This window comes from Camellia sinensis, chromosome 4 (genome assembly GCF_055761805.1).
Source record: "Camellia sinensis isolate YWXY chromosome 4, ASM5576180v1, whole genome shotgun sequence".
Lineage (NCBI taxonomy): Eukaryota > Viridiplantae > Streptophyta > Magnoliopsida > Ericales > Theaceae > Camellia > Camellia sinensis.
In genome coordinates this window covers 16854878-16862020 of record NC_138964.1, presented here as the reverse complement: position 1 = coordinate 16862020, position 7143 = coordinate 16854878, and the positions used below count along the sequence as shown (strand labels likewise).

General features: G+C 33.8%; 1 long non-coding RNA gene across 1 annotated transcript; it reads left to right on the top strand.

The window, feature by feature from the left end:
• Nucleotides 1-4213: 4213 nt before the first annotated feature.
• LOC145823267 (uncharacterized) lies at nt 4214-7143 on the top strand. Its single transcript, XR_014365548.1, has 2 exons — nt 4214-4486; nt 6739-7143. It is a non-coding gene; the product is annotated as an uncharacterized LOC145823267 (long non-coding RNA).

Genomic DNA, 7143 nt, shown 5'->3' with positions numbered 1-7143 from the left:
TTGCCGACCATTTTTGGCTACCAAAAACAATTTAGTCGCCAAAAGTCACTGAATTGGCTACCAAAAATAATATTAGTCGGCAAAAGTCAACTTTTTAGCTACTAATTTTTTTTAGTAGGGGAATGTTGATTATTGGCGACTAAAAAAAATTTAGTAGCTAAAAATATTACAATTGGCGACTAAAAAAATTTTTAGTAGCTAAACATATCACAATTGGCGACTAAAAGAAAATTTAGTAGCCGTAGAGGTACCTTTAGCTACTAAATTATTTGGTAACCGAATGAAAATAAAAAAATTAATTTTTAATCTTTGCCGACCAAAATCTTGGTCGCCAAATGTTAACTTTCGGCTACAAAATTTCTTTTAGTCGCCAAAGACCTACCTTTAGCTACTAAATTATTTGGTAGCCGAATGAAAATAAAAAAATTAATTTTTAATCTTTGCCGACCAAAGTCTTGGTCGCCAAATGTTAACTTTCGGCGACAAAATTCCTTTTAGTCGCCAAAGACCTACCTTTAGCTACTAAATTATTTGGTAGCCGAATGAAAATAAAAAAATTAATTTTTAATCTTTGCCGACCAAAATCTTGGTCGCCAAATGTTAACTTTCGGCGACAAATTTCCTTTTAGTCGCCAAAGACCTACCTTTAGCTACTAAATTATTTGGTAGCCGAATGAAAATAAAAAAATTAATTTTTAATCTTTTGCCGACCAAAATTTTGGTCGCCAAATGTTAACTTTCGGCGACAAAATTCCTTGTAGTCGCCAAAGACCTACCTTTAGCTACTACATTTTTTGGTAGCCGAATGAAAATAAAAAAATTAACAAAATAATTATTTTATTTTATTAATAACAATACCATTAGTCTCCACTTGAAAATTTGACTAAACAAAATAGTTATTTTTATTTTTATTTTTAGGTTGTGCACCCACCATCCAAAATTATTAATATCTTATTTTATTTTTTATTATCTCAGAATATTAATTTTAAAAAAAAATTAATTATTAAAATAATATGAATTTCTTATTTTGTCCTTTTTTAAATCCATTAATAATACAAAAAGTACAATTATGACAATTGATATTTCTACAAAAATATACTATCAAAAGGTAATTTTGAAAAATTAATATTTTTAAAATGTAATAATTGTATTATAAAAAGAAATTAAATTCTGAAAATAGACTATTATTTTTAGATGGAAGAAGTTGTTGGCTTTCATTTGATGGGTTGAACACATCTTTTAATAATTGGGCCCTCACGCGAAAGGTATGCTAAAATGGGCAACTTGTTATTGACTGTTTGTCGATAGTTTTACATTGCAAAAATTTAAAGGCATAGTTACAGGTCAGTCTGATGAATTTAATTTTTAATAATAAATTTATTATTTTTAAAAAGTACAATTAAACTATTTATACTTTTTACATCATCATTTTTCAATAACACTAATAAATTAAGAATAAATCAAAATTCACAAATAAAAGACAAAATATCCCAATTATTTAGCATTTTAATAAATTTTTGCGACGGCACACTCTGTCGCTTATTACTCTATCTCTTTCTCTGTCTCTCTATCTCTTTTCTCTATTCGTCTCTCACTCATCTCTCTCTCTCACTACCCATCTTATCTACCACATTTACCACTACTGCAAATGCCATTCAACTACCACCACTCTTCTCTTTCTCTCTTTTACTCATCACTCTTCTTTCTCTGTCTGTTTGTCTATCTGTCTGTGTGTCTTTCGTTCATCTTTCTTCTCTCTATCTCTCTCATTTGTCTTCTTTCTATGCCTCTCTCGCTCATCTCTCTTCTCTCTATCTCGCTCATCTCTTTTCTCTCTCTGTCTCTCTCATTCATCTCTGTTCTCTCTATCTCTCTATCTCTCTATTTTTCTATTCTCTCTCTCGTTCATCTCTTTTCGCTCTCTTTCTATATATCTCTCTCATCTCTTGTTTCTCTCTATTTTTCTATATGTCTCTCCCTATCTCTTTCTCTCTCTGTCTCTCTCTTTCTCTATATCTCTTTATCTCTTTATCTCTCTCTCACTTATCACTCCTCTCTTTCTTTCTCTCTCTGTGTCTGTTTGTCTGTCTCTCACTCTTCTCTCTCTCTCTCTCTCTTTCTTTCTATGTGTCTATTTATCTGTTTATCTCTCTCCCCCATTGTGTTCACATTGCTCACTCTCTCCCCCATCTCTGTGTCTCTCTGTGTCTCTCACTCATCACTCTTCTTTGTCTGTCTGTCTCTTTCTTTCTCTCTATGTCTTTGTCTGTCTGTCTCTTTCTTTCTCTCTATGTCTTTGTCTCTCTTCTCTTTCTCTCTCTCACTCATCACTCTTCTCTGTCTGTCTGTCTGTCTCTGTCTTTCTCTCTCTCTCTCTGTGTCTCTCGTCCATCTTTCTTCTCTTTATCTCTCTCATCTCTCATCTCTCTTCTCTCTCTGTCTGTCTTCTCTTTATCTCTCTCGCTCATCTCTTTTTGTCTCTCGCTCATCTCTCTCTGTCTCTCTCTCGTCTATCTCTTTTCGCTCTCTCTCTCTTTCTTTGTCTATATCTTTTCATTCATTTTTTCATCTTTCTTTCTCTCTTCTCTTTGTCTCTCTCACTCATCACCCTTCTCTTTCTGCCTGTCTATCTATCTGTCTCTCTCTCTCACTCATCTATCTCTTCTCTCATCTCTTTTCTCTCTTTGTCTCTTTCGCTCATCTCTCTTCTCTTTATCTCTCTCGCGCATCTCTCATCTTTCTCTGTCTCTCTCGTTCAACTCTCTTCTCTCTATCTTTCTTTCTGTCTCTCTCGTTCATCTCTCTTCTCTTTATGTCTCTCTCGCTCATCTCTCTTCTCTTTATCTCTCTGTCTCTCTCGTCCATCTCTCTTCTCTTTATGTCTCTTTTCTGTCTCTCACTCTCACTCTCTATCTCTTTCTTTCTCTCTCTCTCTCTCTCCCACTGTGTTTGAGTTGCTCACTCTCTCACTCTCATCCTCTCTATTTACTGAGCTCCCTCTTGATTTATCGATCCACTACAAGAAAATGCACTTTTAGCGACCACTTTGTCTCTCTCTCGCTCATCACTCTCTCTCTCTCTCTCTCTCTCTCTCTCTCTCCTCTATCTGTCTCTCACTCATTTCTCTCTCTCACCATCCATCTCTAGTACCACCTTCACCACTACTACAAATGTCATTCCACCCCCACCACTACTTCCACTATCGCCACTTCACCTCTACGACTACTATTACTACTATCATCACCACCACTCCACTACCACCACTACCACTACTACTACCATTACCTCTCTTTCACCCCTGCCACTCCATTTACACTACCACTACCACAACTTCACCACTAATCTCTTTCATGAGGGCTAAGTGTGTAAAAAAAATTCACACTTTTTGCGAGGGCTAAGTGTGTAAAAAAAATTCACTCATCATGACTTATGAGTAAATAATACATATTTGTAAGACTTATTGATATTATTTCAGATTTTAAAATTTTTCTTAATTTTCTAATAATTAATTTTTTCAACTTTTTTAAATATTTAAAGCAAATTTGTTTATTTTTTAGATTCACTTAATTATTTTTTAGATTCACTTAATTTAGATATATTTTTTTTAAATTTGAGGGATTTATAAAAGTAATTGGCGATTTAATGCTAATTGAACTAAAGGCGTAAGCTGGGGCTGTGCGTATTTTAATATATTTGTTACTTTTATTTTAATTTTTTAGACTGTTGTTATTTTACTTTTACCGACTAAATATTAGTCGGCGATTATAATTACAAAATTTAAAAATTGTGCTTCATATATGAGGGAAACTTCGGAGGGAAACTTTATTACTTCTTTAAAATTTTTAAAAAATTAAAAATTCAAAATAAGCAACAAATATTTACTATTTTTTTGTTTATTTTTATCTTTATTGAATTTTTTTTGAAATTTTAGAAAAAAAATTATAATTTTTCGATTCGTTTTGTTGAATGAAAACGAAAAATAAAAAAAATTATTTTTTACCTTTGGCGACCAAAATTTTGGTAGCCAAAAGTTTGTTTTCAGCGACAAAATTGAATTTTAGTCGCCAAAGAACTAAAATGTTTTGGAGGGAGACATTTCAAATATTTAGAGGGATTTACAAAATACCTTTAGCGACAAAAAATTTTAGTCGCCAATAACCATTTATAAAATATCTCACGCTCTCACCAAACCAAACCCAACAAAACCAGCGCCTTTCTCTCTCTCTCTCTCTCTCTCTTCAGCATCCTTCTCCCTCTCCCTCTCCCTCTCCGCTGCTCCTCTCCCCTCCACTCTCACCGCCGCTCCTCCTCACGTTGGCCGGCAACTGGAGCACCGATTCACCCCCTTGTTGGTCAACGTCGCCTGAGATCCTCTCTCTCCCTCTCGGCTCTGTTTTTCTGTCTCTCATTCTTTCACCATTCACTCACAAAAACCCATAGAGCTTCACATACACGCACACACATGGGTTCTTCAAATAGTCAGAAGGTATGATTTCCATTAATGGGTTCCATCAATTTTTTTGAAGGACCACTTTGAAGTTGTAAAACAGTTTTTGTTTGATTCATATTAAAAATGATAATGACCTAACATTTTGTTTGGCTCAAAACATTGGTCATGGTGTTTTGTGTTTTTTGGGGGGAATGTTGGTGAAATTGAATCACTTTGTCTATGTAGCCATTGTTGGTTTTTAATCTATGTAGCTACTTCCCTTTCTGCTATCAACTTGAACATATGATTTCACTATCTCGCCCGTTAACTGTTTGATAAATTGCATGAACTATCAAAGCTTCAATTTCTTCTTATATTCTTGGAAGTGTTTAATCTAGGGGATATTGACCCAAAAATCAGGTATTGTAGGAGTGCCCCTTATTTCTAGTTAGCTCTGATAATCTATCTCAGATAGATCTTCGCAATTTACTTCGGGTTGATAAGTCAATAATGATAAGTCAATATTTTTTTATTATAAGCCTTTTGTTCAATTAATTAATTGATTTAACATATTCAGAAATTACTTTGTCTACTAATTAGGCTACAAAATACTAAGAATTTAAAGTTTTACAATAAATTTATATATAAAATACGTAAATACTCCCCTAGATGCATCCCCGACCTTAGACTCTTCCATGTGCCCTTGCTCCCCCACCCCCACATTGAGCAGCTAAGATCCTTCTAGCACAGGGCAATAGATTGAATCCATAGCCTTAACAAACATATGAAGCAGCCATATAACTGAAGTCATTAAGTACATTAGGACATTGTGTTTTGTACTGTAGTTGGTCATGAAAGACCAAACTATGGTCAATCATTGTTCAACCACACTGCCACATCTTTCTAAAATCAGTCTAACAAAAGAATTATTTTCCCTCAAAACTAGTTATATCCAATAGCAGTGTCATGATGCACCAATTGTCCAAGAACCAATTGGTTAAATTTACTTCTTTTATTTTTTTTATCAGTAACCAATTGTGTAAATTTACATGAGATAAAGAGGAGGTGTTCAATATTAGCATTGCGATTAATCATGCCATGAAAAGATGAAATAAAATATCCACAATATGTTCATCCATATATACATACTTTCAAGACCACAATACATGAATATTATTCATGATATTTGAATAATTTCTAATTTATCTAAATTGATGTCAATATTCTGTGATATATCTCTTAATATATATTCTTATTTTGAAGGTTACAATTTTTCTTTTTATTGATATTTTATTACTTGTACAAATGACAAAGGATGTTTGGGAACTACAACAAAATTTTGTCAATGAAAAAGAACAAAATATAACAAAGGCACCTTAATCCTAAATCGAACTAAGTTTTGGGGTACACAAATATTTGCTGCATATGTGAGATGTAACGAACTTCACTTGGATTTGCTCACCCTCCTCTCTTTTGCACTCTCTGGTCTTTATATCATAATCTGTTTTCATTTCCAAGTTCTAGCAAAACCAAGGTCACCTAAAAATAATATTACAAACTTTGAGAGGAAACATGTTCCACATAATAGCTTCACAATATTCTCTTCCAATTTCATTGACTAGATATCAGCAACAGCAACAACTCAAAACAAACCAAGAATGACTGTTGTACATAATCAACGCAGAGAATAAGAGCACCGCATCAAATAATTTTTTTGTTTGCACCTCACACAAATGAAAAGAATGTGTGTGTGTGTGTGAGAGAGAGAGAGAGAGAGAGAGAGAGAGAGCAAAACATTCTAAGTGAGAGAGAAGAGACGGAGGGGGGGGGGGAAGAGGAAGAGATAAAAGGAAAATTTTAAGATAGCCTCCCAGAGAATGAAAAAAAGCACCAGTATGAGAGCTCCAACTTGAAACAAAAGGCAACTCTTTCAATTGTGCTTTCATCAAAGTAAGGGGAATTAAGGGTGGCCTTGGTGAAGCAGTAAGGTTACTGCTCCACTGCAATTTAGGCATTACAGGTTCATTTAAATAGTGTGATAATATCATTAGTTGCATCTAGATTAGGTGCATTTAAACATATAAGAAAAATTTGATTAAAATATGAAAAAAAAATCCACCAAAGATTAAAAAATACAAAAAACAAAATTTCGTAAACAAATTTCAAATTTTATTTTTTGGTGGTGGTGGTGGTTCACAGTTCTTAAATTTTTAACTTGTGGGGAACATTAGAGTCCAGGAATGAAAATTTATGAGTTGCTGTTAATGATCAATTTGTGGTGTTTCTTATCCCTTTGGTATTCTTTACAGGCACGAAGCTAAGCTTGCTGCAGCGGCTAGCCAGCCCCTTCCTGATGATGATGATGATGCATTTGACTAATGCTCATGACTTTAGCTTTTTGCTATCATTTTTCGTGCTCCTTTAGTTAATATGAGTTCTAAAAAAAAATTTCAACGCTATCGAAGGATTTGTGTATGAGAGGTGAATGTATCGCGGAGAAGAGACCATTTTAGTTATTCTTTAGCCATTGTTTGAAGTCTGGTTGTGGTTGTGCTTTGTGGTAGAATTCTTTAGGCTGCCATATGGATGTTTTGAGTCACTTCAAGTGTTTGCTTGAAGATTTTAAATTATGTATGGATTTAAATTATTGACGTTGGATTAGATTTGGACTGTATGGAATTTGTAATATATATAGAATTGGACGTTGAAGATTA